Below are 17,592 nucleotides of genomic sequence, written 5' to 3'. Positions count from 1 at the left end.
TTATATATGCCAGCAACAAACTGAAAAAGAAATCAAGAAAATAATCCAATTTTTAATAAGTACAAATAAAATACCTAGGAATTACCCAAAGTGAAAGATATCTACAATGAAAACAATAAAACATATATGAAAGAAATTAAAGAGGACACACAATAATGTAAATATATTTCATGTACATGGATTGGAAGAATCAACATTTTTAAAAAGGTCATACTACTTGTACTAGCCTATTTTCATGCTGCTGATAAAGACATACTCGAGGGTGGGAAGAAAAAGAGGTTTAATGGACTTGCAATTCCACATGGCTGGGGAGGCCTCACAATCATGGCAGAAGGAAAGGAAGAGCAAGTAACATCTTACATGGATGGCTGCAGGCAAAGAGAGATCTTGTGCTGGGAAACTCCCATTTTAAAAATCATCAGATCTCATGAGACTCATTCATCATCATGAGAATAGTGCAGGAAAGACTACCCCCATAAATCAATCACCCCCCACCAGGTTCCTCCCACAACACGTGGGAATTGTGGGAGTTACAATTCAAGATGAGATTTGGGTAGGGACACAGCAAACCAATCACTACCCTAAGCAATCTACAGATTCAAAGCAATTCCTATCTGAAGACTAATAACATTCTTCATATAAGTAGAAAAAAGGTCCTAAGATTCATATTGAACCAAAGAAGATCCAGAATAGCCAAAGTTATCATGAGCAAAAATAACAAAACTGGAAACAAATTACCTAACTTCAAGTTATTTTACAAACCTGTAGTAACCAAAACAGCATGGTACTCACATAAAAAACAGATACCTATACCAGTAGAACAGAATATCAAGAAACAAATCCATAAATCTACAGCTAACACATTTTTGCCAATGGTGCCAAGAACCTATATTGTGGAAAGGACACTGAAGAATAAATGGTGCTGAGAAAACAGGATATCTATATGGAGAAGAATGAAACTGGACCCGTATCTCTTGCCATATACAAAAATCAAATTAAAATGGATAAGGACTTAAATCTAAGACCTCAAACTGTAAAAGTATAATTGGATTGGTTTAACACAAAGAAAGAATAAATGCTTGAGGGAATGGATATCACATTTGTCCTTATGTGATTATTATACATTTCATGCTTGTTTCAAAATATCTCACATACCCTATAAATGTATGCACCCACTATTTACCCATAAAAAATTAAAAATAAAAAACAAATTAAAAAAATAAAATGAGGTTGTATATGTGAGCCCTAATCTATTACGACTGTGTTTCCTATGTGAGAAGAGGCGATTAGGATAAAGACACAAATGGAGGGATGACAAGGTGAGGATATAAACAAAGATCACCATCTACAAGTCAAGGACAGAGGTCCCCAGGAGAAAACAACTCTGCTGACATAACTTCAGACTTTCAACTTACATAACTGTGACAAAATACATTTCTACTGTTTAAGCCACTCAATCTGTGGTACTCTGTGATCCCCCTAGCAAATTAATATAGTCGAATCCTAGACATATTTAATAAAAGTTGTAATACTTTTGGAAATCTCTCTTTTAAACATCATTTAAACATTCTGACAACCTTCTATAATTCAAGTTAATCTATCTCCTAGCCCTTCCTCCACCATCTTTGATGTCAGAAATAGCAGACCAAACTGTCTAAGAAATATATATTGACATTTTGCACATGTATTAGTTATTGAGATATTAATCCTTTTAGATATTAATCCTTTTTCATTATCTTAAAATCATATATATATTTAAAGGAACATAAGATATGGAATGTGGTTTTCAACGCACATATTATCTGATATTATCTGTAAATTATCTTAAATATCCTCTCTTCTATTTCAAATATTTCTCAATATTTTCATAATACTGATATTTCACAGAGTAAGTCCAACATTGTTAAAGTGTGCTAATTTACTCTCAAAATTTTTAGATTTAGATGTAAATGTCTTTAACGTTTTATATAATACTTTTAAAACTCTGTTATTTTCACATAGTTTAAATATATGTGTAATATTTTCAATGATATACAACATTTTAATACAGGCAAACACACATGATAATAAATATGAAAATCATTCACATAATGGGAAAAAGAGAACTCTGTGTGTGTGTGTGTGTGTGTGTATTTGACTCTTGAGCAACGCAAGGAGGTTGTGGCACAGCCCCCCTGCACAGTCAAAAATCCATGTACAACTTTTCATTCCCGAAAAATTTAACTACTAAAACCTACTGTTGACTGAAATGCTTACTGATAGCATAAACAATAAATTAACACATATTTTGTATGTTATATTACCATATACTGTGTTTTTACAATAAAGTAAGCTAGAGAAAAGAAAATGTTATTAAGAAAACATAAGAAAGAGAAAACATGTTTACAGATCATTAAGTCAAAGTGGATCAAAATAAAGGTCTTCATCCTCTTCATGTTGAGTAGGTTGAGGAAAAAGAGGAAGAGGAGGCCTAGATCTGGCTTTCTCAGGGCAGAGAGAAGCGGTGGAGGAGGTGGAAGAAGAGGCAGAGTAGGCAGGCACACTTGGTGTTAATTTTATGGAAATACATTGTGATTTTTGCTTGACTTTTTGCTTTTTTATTTTTTCTGAAAATATTCCTATATGATACTAATCCTTCTATCATTTTCTTTAGTTTCCGTGCCCACCATTTCATAGAAGGAGTCAAAAGCAATCTTGAGTAATTGGAACTCTACTGCCAAATTCCCTAAGATCCATTTATTTTCTGGCTGTCTTCTTTCTCATTGTCTGGCAGTGGTTCAGAAGTGCTCATCTCCATCAAGTCATCTTCGGTTAATTCCTCTGGTGTAGTAACTATTAGATCTTTTATTTCTACATGACCCATATCATGAAATTATTCACCAAACCCCATTATTTTTGCCATATTCACATTTTTCATGATTTCCTCGATTGGCTTTTTATAAATTCTGTGAAGTCATGCACAACATGTGAACATAGTTTTCTCTAGCAGGAATTTATTGTTTTAGGCTTGATTACTTTCAAGGCTGTTTCTATAGCAGTAATGGCATTTTCAACAGTGTAATCCTTTCAGACTTTTATGATCTTTTTCCTATTGGGGTTTTCAACCACAGAATTTTTTTATTTGTACAGATGTAAGGGGGTATATTTGCAGTTGGTTACATGGATGTGTTGCCTACTCGTATATAAGTCCGTTCTCACACTGCTAATAAAGACATACCCAAGGCTGGGTAATTTATAAAGGAAAGAGGTATAATTGACTCACAGTTTCACATGGCTGGGGAGGCCTCATAATCATGTTGAAATGCAAATGAGGAGCTAAGTCACGTCTTAGACGGTGGAAGGCAAAGAGAGCACACTCCCTTTTATAAAACTATCATATCTTGTGATACTTATTCACTATCATGAGAACAGCATGGGGAAAAACCCACATCCCATGACTCAATTACCTCCCACTGGGTCCCTCCCACAAGTGGGAATTATGGGAGCTACAAATTAAGATATGATTTGGGTGGCGACACAGCCAAACCATATCAATACTCATATTTATAGTTGACAAAACTGAGATATAAATTGGCTAAATAAGAAGTCATAAGGCTTGTAAATGGCAGAGGTTAGATTCAAATCCTCACTGTCTTACTCTACATTCCTCTTCTATACTATATTCCTACTCTATATTCCTCTTCATTTAGTGATTCATCTGCCAAACATTCATTTATTGTGAGGCATCATTTTATAAATACCATAGATCACATTTTAATAAGGCAATGGAAATCTTCTAAGCTCTAGAAAAAAAATAAAATTGTGGCATTTTGTAATAGGTTCAAGGAAATCCTCAGGATCGTTAATGTAGGGAGAAAAATGGACTGAAAGTGCTTTTTAGGACTATTAGAATTATTCATTTAAAAATAATCAAATTCTGAAATTTGATTTAAATATAAAATATGATTCTGCTCAAAATAGTAACCAGTTCTCTCAAAAAGAAAACAGAGAAAATAAAAGACTTTGAGGAGGATATCATAATTTGAAAATGCAAAACCAGTTTACCATATTTTAGGTAATTTTTGTGTTTAAGATCCTCTCTAAAGATATTTTTGACACTATAGAAAGTTGTAAGACATTTTAAAAAATGTATCAGACCCTCAAGAAACAATTTAACTAAACCATGCTTCAGAAAACTAAAACTAAATGGTCCACCTGAGCCTGATAATTGAAACCTAAGTTCCCAAAATTCCTAAACAGCTCCCTGGGACTATCTTAAGTGGAGAAAGAACCTGCCTCATTAGGGTATTCACATAATATTTCAATTATGCAAAATACATAAACCCTCAAACGCAGTCAACTTGTAGAATTTTAATTTAAAGATTATTCTCTATCTTCTTTTTTATCTATTTACCTAATTAGGAAAGAGCAAATACAAATATTATTTTTCTAACAAAGTGGCTGATAATAAATTTATGAAGTTCTGATTGTTAATTAGAGAAAGAAATAAAAGAAAAATTACATTTGGCCGGGCGCGGTGGCTCAAGCCTGTAATCCCAGCACTTTGGGAGGCCGAGACGGGCGGATCACGAGGTCAGGAGATCGAGACCATCCTGGCTAACACAATGAAACCCCGTCTCCACTAAAAATACAAAAAAATTAGCCGGGCTTGGTGGCGGCGCCTGTAGTCCCAGCTACTCGGGAGGCTGAGGCAGGAGAATGGCGGGAACCCGGGAGGCGGAGCTTGCAGTGAGCCGAGATCGCGCCACTGCACTCCAGCCTGGGCGACAGAGCGAGGCTCCGCCTCAAAAAAAAAAAAAAAAAAAAGAAAAGAAAAATTACATTTAACAATAAGAATGGTATCATCCATTGGGCCGGGCGTGGTGGCTCACACCTGTAATCCCAGCACTCTGGGAGGCTGAGGCGGGTATATCACGAGGTCAGGGGATCTAGACCATCCTGGCTAACATGGTGAAACTCCGTCTCTACTAAAAATACAAAAAATTAGCTGGGCATGGTGGCAGGAGCCTGTAGTCCCAGCTACTCGGGAGGCTGAGGCAGGAGAATGGCATGAACCCTGGAGGCAGAGCTTGCAGTGCGCCGAGATTGTGCCACTGCACTCCAGCCTGGGTGACAGAGTGAGACTCCATTTAAGAAAGAAAGAAAGAAAGAAAGAATGGTGTCATCCATTTCCCTGCTCATTTTATTGCCTCCTATAAAATTAAAGATAAGGCTAGGTGTAGTGGCTCACGCCTGTAATCCCAACACTTTAAGAGGCCCAAGCGGGAAGATTGCTTGAGCCCAGGGGTTTAAGATCAGCCTGCTCAACATAGCAAGATCCAGTCTCCACAAAAAATACAAAAATTAGCTGGGTGTGATGGCATGTACCTTTAGTCCCAGCTACTTGGGAGGCTGAGGTGGGAGAATTGTTTGCACCTGGCAGGTCAAGGCTGCAGTTAGCCATGATGACACCACTGCAATCCAGACTGGGCAACAAAGTGAGACCCTGTCTAAGAAAAAAAAAAATCTATAAGAAAAATTAAAGATAGCCAGACATAATCACATATTAAGATGATTAAAATAATATGCCTAAATCGTTCATCATTTACAAAGAAATTCATTAGAGTCTTAAAGATAAGATTTAAAAGATGAATTGTTTTCAGTAAATAATCTTGCATGTACATTAAAACATTAGAGTTCACTAGACCATATGGTCTCAAAAAACATTTCTCTCACATTACGCTTTCCTCTTTCTTTAAAAATAAATGTTTTAAACCAACAATGTCAATTAGGCTTTATCTGAGCCCCCAATTCTTTAAAAATAATCAGTAACTTTAAATTTAAAGTTTTTTTCCTATCCCTTTTTTTTCTTAGAGGGTGGTTTGTATTTCATATAAAATACTTAAAACAGGTACAATTTTGATATTTCCCTAATTCCAGTGTTTACAATAGCAAAATAACATTTTTTGTGACAATTGCAATGACTTTTTGTGAATTCTGCCTGTACCTTATATCTGGGAACTATGTACCAACATGGAAATGTAGAGAAACCCAACAATTTTCTTAGAAAGACAGACCTATTCCTGTGACAGTGAAGGTCACACATAGTCTCAGGCCTGTTGAACATCTGAAAAGCAGAGATTTTAAAGAGAGATTGCTTTTTTCCCCCTGTGTAGCATTTTGAAATCTTTCTAAGTGAGGAAAAAATATGACAGGCACAGAAGTGATTTCAAAAAAAAAATGGTGGCGTAGGCAGCTCTAAGCTCCTTTTCTCACAACTAAAACATTTAAAAAACAATGAAAAACCGTCAGAACCAACTTTGTCAGAACTCTGAAAAACAGCCAAAGATTTATAGCAACCAAGTGAACACTGAATCAACAAAAAGGCAACTTTAAAATGAGAGAGAGGATCTGTGGCATTGTTACTTGCTCTTGTCACACCTCTTCCCCAGTTTGGTGACAGTCCTAGTCCTGAAAACAATTGTCCATGTTGCTAGGGTGCCGTCGTGGTCCTTGGATTCAGAAAGAAAAAAAAAAAAAAAAAAGCATGCCTTATTCATAAATTATCGTGTAAATCTGTTCTTACCTACCTGGAGACAAGCTGAAGGACTAAGAAAATGTGCTCATCTCTGTTTCACTGAACTCACCTAAGGCCAGAAAAGTAAGCATTTTTTTTGAAAACATTGGTGAATGACAAACCACAGATATCTGGGGCAAAAAATCATGGCTGAGATACACATACAACAGAATTCCTAAAACCAGAGAGGAAAACCTGCTAGACCGTTCTTTGGGAAATGAGGGTGTTCAAAGTCACCTGTGTAGAAGGGGGACCTTAGAAAGCTATACACATGATGAGGACAAGATGCATGATCAAAAAGTTTTGCAAAGATCAGGGACTCTCACATTTGGCCAATCTCTAGATTCAGTGCAAATCTGGCGAAAAGTGTTGAAGGAGAGATGCAGCATGAAATCCACTGGCAAAAAGTAAGAGATACAAGTTTTGTTAGTTTGTTTTCTAGCTCCCAGTGTTCATAGAAATGTATATTGAAACACTACATGAATACAGTTACAGAACAAAGGCTTCAGTAACCAACACACAGCAATGAATACAATCTCTGCAAAATAGATGGGAAAAGTTACTAGACAAATAGATTAGGAAAGCCTTCAAAATAAAAACAAACAAAAAACACACCCTGGGAAAAGCAAAGAACCTGATTTCCAGAGTTACCGTATTTTAATATTCAAATGTGCTGTTTTCAACAAATAACCACAGGCAATACAAAGAAACACAAAACTATGTGTCATTTAATGGAACAAAGTAAATCAACACGAGCATTAGATTAAATAGACAGATTAAATAGACATTAGATTAAATAGACAGAGATTGTCTTGGTCCATTTTGTGCTGCTGTAACAGAATACCTGAAACTGGGTAATTTATAAACTCTAGAAATGTATTTTTCAAAGTTATGGAGGCTAGGAAGTCTAAGATCAAGTCACCGGCTGGTTAATTATCTGATGAGGGTCCTGTCCTTGCTTCCAAGATGGCACCTGTAATGCTTCATCTTCTAAAGGAGAGGAATGTTATGTCTTCATGTGGCAGAAGATAGAAGACTGAATTCCCTCATTATATAAGAGCACCTAGGCCTGGGTGCAGTGGCTCACACCTGTAATCCCAGCACTTTGGGAGGCTGAGGCAGGCGGATCATGAGGTCAAGAGGTCACCTGACCAACAAGGTGAAACACTGTCTCACAAAAATTAGCTGGGCGTGGTGGTGGGCACCTGTAGTCCCAGCTACTCGGGAGGCTGAGGGAGGAGAATCGCTTGAATCCGGGAGGTGGAGGTTGCAGTGAGCCGAGAAGGCATCACTGCACTCCAGCCTAACTACAGAGCAAGACTCCGTTTCAAAAAATAAATAAATAACAATAAAAATAAATAAATAAGGGCACCTAATCCCGTTCATGAAGGTGGAGCTTTCTTGACTCAATCACCTCTCAAGGCCATACCTCCCAATACTGTTGGATGGAGGATTATCTTTCAACATGAATTTTGGAGGTGACAAAAACATTCAAACCATAGCGCTCTGTCCCTAGGCCCCCCAAATTCAGGTCCTTCTCAAATAAAAAATACATTCTTTTCATCCCAAATGTTAACTCACTTTTGTACCAACATAAAAGTCTAAAATATAGAATCTCATGTAAATCAGATACTGATGACTTATTTTATAAGATTGTATAAGATTTATCTTGAGGCAAATTCCCTCTACAACTGAGAAGCCTGTGAAAATAAATTACGTGCCTCTAAAATTCAGTGGTGGAACAGGCACAGGATAGATTTTCCCATTACAAAATGGAAAACCAGAAAAGAAGAACGGGACAATAGATCTCAAATAAGCCAAAAACCCAACAGGGCAATCAAAATTAAATCTTTAGGTTTGTGAATAATGTTTGACTCCATGGCTTACCTCCTCAACACACTGGGCTACGAACTGAGTCTCCAAGGTCCAAAAGCATACAACTTTCATGACTTTGTTAGGCATAGCCCACAGCGCAGCTCTTGTGTGCTGGAGTTGGGTGCCTGTGGCTCTTTATGAGTGGCATTGCATGCTGGTGGCTCCGTAGTCACTGGATACTGGGGACATCCCATCCACCAAGACTCTACTAGATATAGGTTTAGTGGACACTTGCTGCAGTGGATCTGCCCCTGTGGCAGGTCTATTCCTGAACCTCAAGGCTCTCTGAGGCATACTTTGAAATGTACGTTGAGGCAGCCTGCCTCCACAGCTCCTGTACTCTGCATTCCTGCAAAATTAGCACCATATGGACTCTGCCAATGTTAATGGCTCTACCTTCTACAGGTGCAGCTCTTGACTCACTTGGGCCTACTTGAGACATAGCTAGGATAGTTAAGGAGCACTGTGTAGGAATGTGGGGAGCAGAGATTTGAGATGGCCATGGAAGTGATAGGAAGAGTATCCTTAAAGATCTTCAAGATGTGTTCAAATCATTCTCCTAATGTCTTGATAAGTAGCAAGTAGCTTCCTTCTATCCACATTAATCTCCTTACCAAACAGGCACTTGGCCACCCCCTTTCTTTTCCCTCTGAAACATGCTTTTATATTCTTTACATAGCCTGGCTGAGAATTTTCCATATCTGTATGTTAAGCATTCCTTTTCATTACAAAGGTTATCTTTAAATCCTTTCTCTCTTCTCAAATTTTACTATAAGCAGTTAAGAGAAGCCACACAGCATTCTAAATACTTTGCAGTTTAGAGATTTCTTCTGGTCAATATCCTAGTTCACTGTCCCTAAGTTCTGCTTTCCACAAAGTCCTAGGATATGGATATAATTCAGCAAAGTACTTTGCCATTTTGTAACAAGGATGGTCTTTCATCCAGCTTCTAATGATATATTCTTCATTTCCATATAAGACCACATCAGAATGGCCTTTACTGTCCATATTTCCCACAAGATTTTATTTACAACTACTTAAACAAAATCTAAGAATGATTCAGTCTCTATTTGAAGTTTTCTCTTTTCTATGCCCTCATCAGAATCACCCTTCATTTTCCATTTATGGCAAAACAAGCTTCTCAAGAATTCACTTCAAAACTTTTCTAAGTTCTACTTATTACCCAGTTCAAAAGCTGCTTTAACATTTTTAGGTATTTGTTATAGCAGCACCTCACTTCTCTGGTATCAATTTTTTCTTAGTCAATTTTATGCTGATATATGAAAATACCTGACACTGGATAATTTATGAAAAACAGAAATTTATTTATCACAATCTGGCAGTTGGGATGTCCAATACGAAGGCTCTGGCAGGATTCTTGTTTGGTGAGTGTTCAGTCTCAGCTTCCAAGATTGCACCTTGAATGCTGCATCCATGGATGGGAAGAGCACTGTGTCTTCACATGGCAGAAGGTGGAAGGGCAAAAGAAGAATAAAGAATAAGAATAAACTCCTCCCCACCAACTCCCTTCACACTTGTTATAAAGGTCCCTACTCCCTTTTATAAGGGCAGAACCTCTAGACTCAATCAACTTTAAATGGTCACATCTGCCAATAATGTCACCTTGGAGGTGGTTTCAACATAAATTTTGGAGGTGAAAATGCATTGTAACTATAGGAAATATATTACAATAACTTTAAAATGTGTTCAAAGAGTTATATAAAGCATGGTCGAAGGATTAAAAGAAATAAGGGAAGCGTGGTATAAACACAATGACTATATGAAAGACATAGAAATCACAAAAAGGAACAAAACAAAAATTCTGGTAATAAAATATAATTACTTAAATAAAATTTTATTAGAGGGGTACAAAAGCAGATTTGAACAAACACAAATCTTCAAATTAATCTTGAGTTGATTGAATATAAAAACATTTGAATTTTGAGAGCAGAAAAAAAGAATAAAATTGAACAGAACCTAAGGAACTGTGAAACACTATCTAGTAGAACGAGACACACACTACCAGAGTTCCTGAAAGTAAATCAAGAGATAAAAAGAAAGAATATTTAAAGAAACAATGACAAAAACCTCCAAAATTTGTTGAAAGACATAAACTTACAAATCTAAGAAATTCAATAAACTCCAAGTAGGAAATAACTCACATAGACACATACTGAGACTTATTATAATCACTCCATTGAATGACAAAGATGAAAGAAACGTCTTGAAAAGAGCAATAAAGAAGTGACTCACCCTTTATAAGGGAATCTCAATAGAATGAACAGTTTCTCTTCAGAAACTATGGGAGTAGAAGAAGTAGTAGGGCATATTTAAAGTATTTAAAGAAAAAAAATTAAGTAAATGAGAAAGACCTTTATCAGATAAACAAAAGACAAAAAGGTTTATAACTACTAGACCTGCACTATAAGAAATATTAAAGGGAGTTAATATGAAGTTCGGATGAAAGAACCCTTGACAGTAACTTGAAGTCACTTGAAGAAACAAAAATCTCCAGTAAAGGTAATTGTATCGGCAAACATAAAATCCAGTATTATAAAATTTTTGTTTGGTCACTCCACTTTTTTATGTCCTACATAATTTCAAAACTAAATATATAAAAGTAATTATAAATATATATTATTGAGCAAAAAAATATTAACATGTAATTTCTGATAACAACAACATAAAGGATAAGGAGACAGAACTGTGTAAAGTTAGAGTTTTTTTATGTTATTGAAACTTATAAATGTAACGTTTAGTGCAATCCCCATGGTAATCACAAAGGCAACTTCTAAAATATATACAGTAAAGGAAATCAGAAGGATATTGTGATAGATAATTTCTTGTGTCAATTTGACTAGACTATGGAGTGCACAGATACTTTGTGAAACATTATTCTAGGTGTTTCTGTGAGGGTGTTTGGATGAGACTGACATTTAAATTGATAGACTGAGTGAAGCAGATTGCACTCCCTAATGTGGCTGTGCCTCATCCAATCAGTTGAATGTTTGAATAAAGTAAAAAGGCTGACCCTCCACTGGGTAACAGAGAATTCCTCTTGCCTAATCGTATTGACTCTTCCTTAATCTGAGCCTTCCAGACTTTGGACTGGGAGAGCCTGACAATAAGCCTCAAGATCCTCAACTCTTATCAATGAAGTAGGTCCCAGTAGTAAAAGTTGAAAATAAATTTGGCATCTGCTTTAATTGATTAAATAGCAAAATAAAGATGGACACTAATTCACTAATTCTCTTCTCTATTCAATAAGACTATATATATATATGTGTATATACATACACATTTTTTTTTTTGATGTAGGGTTTCACTTTGTCACCCAGACTGGAGTGCAGCAGTGTGAACACAGCACACTGCAGCCTCAACCTCCCAAACTGAAGCAATCCTTCTGCCTTGGCACCTCAAGTAGCTGGGACTACAGGTGTGCAACACTATGACCAGCTGACGTTTCTATTTTTCTGAAGAGATGGGTTTTCCCATGTTTCCCAGGCTCCAATTCCTGGGCTCAAGCAATCCGCCCATCTCAGCCTCCCAATGTGGTCGGATTACAGGCATAAGCCACCACGCTGGGCTGAGGACCAAATATGCATTTCATTGTCAAGAAGAGTAGATTTTCCACAGTCTTCCTTTAGTATCATGAAAAAGAGAACCAATTCCAGTGTTCTAGAAGTACAGTTCTGAATTTCTGGTGTACATAAAAAAGTTAATTCCTTAAGTATCAGAAATAATTACCTGTGGTAGTAACATTTTTATATATTTCGGCTAATTTAGTAATGCTATTTTTATCCTGAATGTTCACAATTCAATGTGTTATAATTTTACTCTAAATTTATAAAAGTTTTGGGTCTCTGTGTGTGTGCGTGTGTGTGAATGTGTGTGTATGTGTGTGCAGGTGCACATTATTGACGTCTAATGTGAAGATATTTCAAAAATAAAGCAAGTAAAAGTAGCATAAGTTCTGTGTTTTTCATTTTGTGGATACTAGAATATCAGAATTTATAATATTTTTCTCTGTGATACCTTTCTTAAGAAATGCATCAACATTGGTTGCTCCACTGCATATGCAAACAGATATATAAAGTCACTTCAAAAAGAGGCTTAAAAATGTCAGAATTTTAATGTGAAGTTGAGAGTGTTAGAGAAAAGTCAGTTTGGTATAAACTCTAGGTTTTCTCTCACATTTGAATATCGTCCTATCTTTCATTCAGGTTAACTTCCTACATCACACTACATGGTACAGCCTGACAACATGCCTCAAAATCCTCTACTTTTACCAATGGAATAGGTCCCAGTTGTAACAATTGAAAATAAATTTGGCATTTGATTGAATTTCTCTTCATTTAAAATTAGATTACATAATAACTATTTTTGAGGCAACTTACCTTATATTTTCTGAGATGCTTGTGTTGCTTTAGCTGAAAGTCTGGGGAAAAAAATAGGCAGATAGGAGTGTGATAATGAAGGAGATATTGGGATCCTGTTGGATCAGAGACCATACAGAAAACAAAATAACTGAAATAAATATACCAGAATTCTTCTTAAGTATATATTTGCTAATCTTTTCAAATCACTATGAGTCTTTGTTTGTTATGGATGAAAAAGGGTATTTTGTGGAATTAAGTTTTGATATTGTATTTCTTTTTCCTCTTATATCAGTTAGAAGCTTATGCACTACTTTCTGTAGGAAGAGTACTCTGGAAGAGAAGATCAATTAATATGTAAATTTTTGCAGGTGGTATTGATTGGAACAATATTTTATACGAAATATAAAGTTGTCATTCCATTACAAGTTAGAATATGCTGCTTTCCTTTAAAATATGAAATATGTTTTAAAATGAAGACAAGGATGAGGTAGCATCATATTGAGATGGCATTATCTGCAGATTTTCCTATAAATCTATAGATCATGCTTCAACTCTATGCATTTAACACATTCCAGTGCTCCCTTTATATTTAAATGATGGAGAAAAATCACAGATTTCTACTGATGCATTGTGGTTTTTTTTGAAAGAAATAAATTTGAAAAATAACTGGCTTGCAATGCATACAATTTTATGTAAAAACCTTATTTAATCCATCAAATAGAATATTTTCAGCTGGAACAAAAATAGTTCCTTCTTAAGCTCCTAAAGATGCCACCTTAAAAATTATTCAGGTAAGAGTGATATGTGAGAAACTTCACTCTTTGACAATTTATCAGAACAACTGATTATATACTTACGCATGCATAAATATACTTTCTATACACATTTAACCTAACCTGATAACTTTTAACCCATAAACCAATTAAATTAAATCATTCCAAAGTGATCTTACATTGCTCGTGTTATAATAAGCAAGTGTTTCCTAGCATAACTATTTTTCAAAATTTTGATTGCATAGAGACTCGAAGCAAATAACAATATAATCCATAATAAAACGTATCTAAAACATAAAGTCCAAAGTTGACTTGCTCTGTATTTGTTGATTTTCATGTATTCATTGCACTCCTTGTTATTGATAATGGTGTGGCATTATTCAGACACAAGTAGTTTCCCTTAATGGATTCACTGATAAATATCCGAGTGATTTCATTAGTGATTTATGCTATTTAAATCACTCAGATATTTATCAGAGGATCCACTAATAATTGTATAATTATTGGATCATAATTTTTGCTAAAATACAAAGTTTTTTATCATCTTTTATTCCTTTCATTCATTCTCTCATTTATTCAACAAATAGTGACTTGGTGCTTCCTATGTGTCAGCATCGCTCTGGACTCTGATTCTAGCAGTGAGGCAAATACACAATTGTTCTTAGAACTTCTATTTTTAGTGATAATGGACAAATATTAAACCAAGTAAATATTCTAACTACTTTTAAGTTTTCAAATACTTCAGAACTAAGGCAGGGAAGGAGAAAAGGTTTCCAAAAGTTGCAGACTCTAATATTAAGTAGCGTTATAAGAGAATATCTACTAAGAAGATAATATTTAATCAAAAAACAAGGAAAAATGGTAGTAATGTTGTGTTCTAGGGCAAGAATGTTGAAAGTATATAAAAAAGAAAGTGCAAAGTTTCAGGGCTGAGGTCATATCTTTCCATTATGGCTTCAACAGAGGAGCAAGAGAGAGAATAGTAGGATATAAGTAAGAAAACTAATGCAGGGTCAAATTATGCTGGACATTTCAGGCCTCCGTATAGTTTGTATGTTGCCATTAAACATATTGCAAAAAAAAGTAAATTACTTTTAATGGCAAAAACCGCGATTGCTTCTGCACCAACCTAATACAAGGGCGATGAAATTTATTGGTTGTTGCTATAATCATTAATGCCTTTAACAGAGAAAATGATAGACTCAAATCAGCCAATTGTTAATTGAATGCGTGGTAGGAAAGTTACAATACATCCATGGAATTATTTAAAGAGACCATAATTTCCTGGAAGTGGAATGTAATTGATGCTGATGCTCTGGCCCAAGATCTGATTGTAAGAGGAGCAGAATTTCAAATTGAACTGTTTTCTCAGCAAGTCAAAATCAGGGTCATAAAGGGAAAGGCCAGGACCCAGAGACTGTCCTGGGTCCTGAGATAAGTGATTCAGGAACATTAAAGGACCAGATCTCCTCGAGCCCTCTAAGCCTGAAGAAGTGGTTCACTTTTCCTTTTTAGACTGTAACAGACCCCTGGAGAATTTCCACTGGACTCCCCTGAGGCAGATATTTTGCAGAAGAAAACTTCCCTCCATGAGATCTTCTCCCACATTCCCTCTTGGCAACTTAACCAGAAGATATGGTTAAGTTCATTTCCGTGGGCTTTAGAACTTCTGGACCTTATACATGAGAAAAGAGATCATTCATGGTTGGAGTCACCAGACCTGGTTAATATGTGCCAAAAGGAAACAGAAAAAGCAGTCCTGGTGGCCACATCTTGCAATTACTAGACCAGAATATAAAGCTGGATGAGAGAGACTTTGATGATATGAAGTATTAGGGTTTAAAAGGAACACCAAACTCAGTGGATTTCAAGAACATCTGACATCAGTCCCAGTATGCCTTAGGCATGGCTCTTGGAAGCACTACGGATCACATTACATAGTGTCAAGTTTCCAGACCTGCCCTGATAGACTGTTGTGGAACCAATATAAAGGCTGAGGCACTGGACAAGCTGGAGTGACTGTGCACTTCATGATTCCCAATAATATTAGTTTCAGTAAGTTTATAAAGATTGCACTTTTTACAGGCTTAACTAGTGGCTGTTGTCCACAGACCAAGAAGGATTAGCAAGTAATGATGTTATGAAACAAATGTTGAAGATGATATACAGTTCTAGAGGAGCAAAGGAAAGGTGGTAGCATGTAATCAGTACAGAGAGATAAGGATCAACATAATTTCCATGCCAGTTATCAGCAACTCAACAACTAAGGAACTCTATTATGTAGGAATCTAAGACAATGGATAAGCTATCATCACAGTTTTTAGGGGAACTATAGAAAGGCTGCCAATAAGGATTTTTGTATGTGTACATATATATTCAGAAAGCAGCTAATGTGGAGAAGCAGAAGGTCAATGTCAGCCACTCCAGTGGAAATTTCAATCACTCATCTACTTTCCAAGCCTGAACCAACTTTCAGACTGAGAGTCCAACGATTAAAGCAGAAGTTGTGTTTTTTGGAGAAATGACCTGATGCCAGAGCAAATATATACTGTAAAGATAATTTTCTTCCTCTACTCACAAAGAATCTATAGGTACATATGGAAAAGGGAGCACCCACATTTTTTGTATAGTGTGTGAATTGAAGGAAAGTCAACTTTTACCATAGCCTCCCTTCAAGAGTAGGTACATATGAAGATCAGGTAATACATTTAGTTTAACCACAAATTCATTTCACAGTGGATCCAAGGAGTCCATATATGCACAATAAAACTTTACTTCCTGAATTCATAATCTAGATGTACATACATAGTAACCGGCAGTAGACTCACTCTAGCTCCTTGCAATGTGAATGAATAATAATTGTCATAGGAAAGGTCAAGGAAAAGACTGAAAAAGTTCTTTAAACCGCAGCCAAGAGACTTCATAAGAGCAATATTGCCTTCCAGATATAATAGGAGAGATCAGTGCCATTTTTAAAAACCTAAAAAGTTGCAGAGGCACAGTTTCTACTGTATTGTCATTTAAGTCACTTGCTTGGCCATATAAAAATCAAATACGTGATGACAGATTGCAGTGAACTACAGGACACATACCCAAATGGCAGTTAAATACAAAGCTGTTCTGACAAGTGTGATATTGCTGGAGTGGGTAGACTTGGGTATGTGATACTTGTTAATTTTTATTTTTAGTTGCAGAATTTTAATTAGATACTTTTTATAAATTTAAGTTTTTGATTGAAAATAATACATTTTCTTAAACATAAAACACAGTATGTTTGTTTTACAGGTGACAGTGTTTCTCAAGTTTATAGTGATTAAATTTGGTTATCCACTGAGTTCTAGGAAAGTCTTGAATTTTAATATTTTTAGACAGAAAGTTTCAAAGGCTTCTTTACTGTCAATAAGCTCTTCAGCTTGCATAAAAATAAAAACTAATAAAGGATTCCATTTCCATTTGTTATGTCTCACAATTTGTATTTTCTTGGATCTAGATAAAATGTTTTAAAATCTAACAAAACCCGTTACATAAATTAACACATAACATTTTTTCTAACTTTGCTTGTCAAGATAATCTTATAAACAATGTGTAAATAAAATATAATGTACTAATTTCTGGAATTGGTATCCTGAAAATATTAGCTGAAATTAACTGGAAATAAATGTGCAAAGTTCCATGCATTACAAAAAGAAACATGTTTAGATGAAATTAACTAGGTTGTTATAAATACTATCTTCAAAATTATTGTTAACCCTACTAAAGGTTATGAAATATTTTTATTAAAATTTATTCAATCATTTGCCAAAGTAATAACCAAAGTAATTTTCATACACAAAATATAGAATTTACATAATTAAATATTCAAAATATGAAAATGAAACATTAACTGCAAATTGCATAGCATTCTTTCATTTATTTAACCTCCCTGATCAAAGCAAGCTCATTCATATTTGTCACGCAATTGTTCTTTGACTTTTTTTGAACTTGGTTAAAATGACATTTTAATGAAATA

At 35.4% G+C, this 17,592-nt stretch overlaps 1 long non-coding RNA gene across 1 annotated transcript in view; it reads left to right on the top strand.

The window, feature by feature from the left end:
* Window positions 1-17,038, top strand: part of LOC106997283 (uncharacterized) — a 159,119-nt gene extending 142,081 nt beyond the window's left edge. The window contains exon 3 of the long non-coding RNA XR_001443427.3: window positions 15,099-17,038. This is a non-coding gene — a long non-coding RNA (uncharacterized LOC106997283). The remainder of the gene's footprint in view (window positions 1-15,098) is intronic.
* Window positions 17,039-17,592: the final 554 nt, after the last annotated feature.

Source organism: Macaca mulatta, chromosome 3, assembly GCF_049350105.2.
Source record: "Macaca mulatta isolate MMU2019108-1 chromosome 3, T2T-MMU8v2.0, whole genome shotgun sequence".
NCBI lineage: Eukaryota > Metazoa > Chordata > Mammalia > Primates > Cercopithecidae > Macaca > Macaca mulatta.
Note: the sequence above shows the minus strand (reverse complement) of the source record. Positions and strands in the feature narration are given on the sequence as shown.